Source organism: Prionailurus bengalensis, chromosome B3 (assembly GCF_016509475.1).
Source record: "Prionailurus bengalensis isolate Pbe53 chromosome B3, Fcat_Pben_1.1_paternal_pri, whole genome shotgun sequence".
NCBI classification, from domain to species: Eukaryota; Metazoa; Chordata; class Mammalia; order Carnivora; family Felidae; genus Prionailurus; species Prionailurus bengalensis.
Window position 1 is genome coordinate 33,725,383 of NC_057355.1, and position 1,647 is coordinate 33,727,029.

The window sequence follows — 1,647 nt, forward strand, 5'->3', positions numbered from 1 at the left end:
CATGGACTACCTGTGTAAGAAAAATGTGAATGGCTCTGGGGTAGTGAGTTGCCTTCACTGGCCTTCTGCTCCTGAGAGTGTTCGGGCTTATCAGGGCCCAGCCAGGTTGGGCTCAGTGTCTGCCCCTGGAGGAATCTTACAAGTTGAGGGCTGGGAATGAAACCCTGTGCAGCCTATGACTTGTGTGACACCTCTCCCACCCCTGACACGTAGTCTAAACACATACCCCCATCCTCAGTCTGCTCACTTCCCTCCAAGTGCGAGGCCACTTGGACCTCCAAGGGTTCCATGTATGGAAGAAGGCATATTAGCAGCCCGAGGAAGTTCTGGGAGAGGGAAGGGCTCTCCCCCATGCGTACTCACACACTTCCCACCCCTAGAGCTTTTCTTCTGCTATGGATTTCTTGTTTCTTATTTTGTTTTGTTTTGTTTTGTTTTATTTTGTTTCTTTTTCAATTTTTTTTATATAAATTCTAGTTAGTTAACATATAGTGTAACATTGGTTTTGGGAGTAGAATTTAGTGAATCATCACTTACATATAACACCCAGTGCTCATCACAAGTGCCTTCCTTAGTACCCATCACTCATTTAGCCCATCTCCCACCTACCTTCCTCCATCAACCCATTATGGTTTGGTTCTCTCTCTCTTTCTTCCCCCTTCCCATATTCATCTGTTTTGTTTCTTAAATTCCATATATGAGTGAAATCGTATATTTGTCTTTTTCTCACTGACTTATTTCACTTAGCATAATACACTCTAGCTCCATGCACACTGTTGCAAATGGCAAGATTTCATTCTTTTTGATGGCTGAGTAGTGTTCCATTGTGTATATATACCACTTCTTTATCCATTCATAAGTCAGTGGACATTTGGGCTCTTTCTGTAGTTTGACTATTGTTGATAATGCTGCTACAAACATTGGGGTGGATGTAGCCCTTCGGATCTGTATTTTTTATCCTTTGGGTAAATACCTAGTAGTGTAATTGCTGGGTTGTACGATAGTTCTATTTTTAATTTTTTGAGGAACCTCCATACTGTTTTCCACAGTGGCTGCACCAGTTTGCATTCTCACCACCAGGGTAAGAGGGTTCCCGTTTCTCTGCATCCACACCAACATTTGTTGTTTCCTGTTGCTAATTTTAGCCATTCTGACAGGTGTGAGGTGGTATCTCATCATGGTTTTGATTTTATTTCCCTCATGATGAGTGATACTGAGAATCTTCTCATGTGTCTGTTAGCCATCTGGATGTCTTCTTTGGGAAGAAATCTATTCATGTTTTCTGTCCATTTTTGAATTGGAATATTTGTTTTTTGGGTGTTGAGTTTGATAAGTTCTTTACAAATTTTGGATACAAACCCTTTATCAGCTATGTCATTTGCAAATAGCTTCTCCCATTCTGTAGTCTGACTCTTAGTTTTGTTGACTGTTTCTTTCACTGTGCAGAAGCTTTTTATCTTGATGAGGTCCCAGTGTTCATGTTTGCTTTTGTTTCCCTTGCCTCCTGAGATGCATCTAATAAGAAATTGCTCTGGCCGAGGTCAAAGAGGTTGCTACCTGTGTTCTCCATTCTCCTTCAAGATTTTGACCTCTCACATTGGGGTCTTTCATCCATTTTGAATTAATTTTTGTGTATGGTGTAAGAAA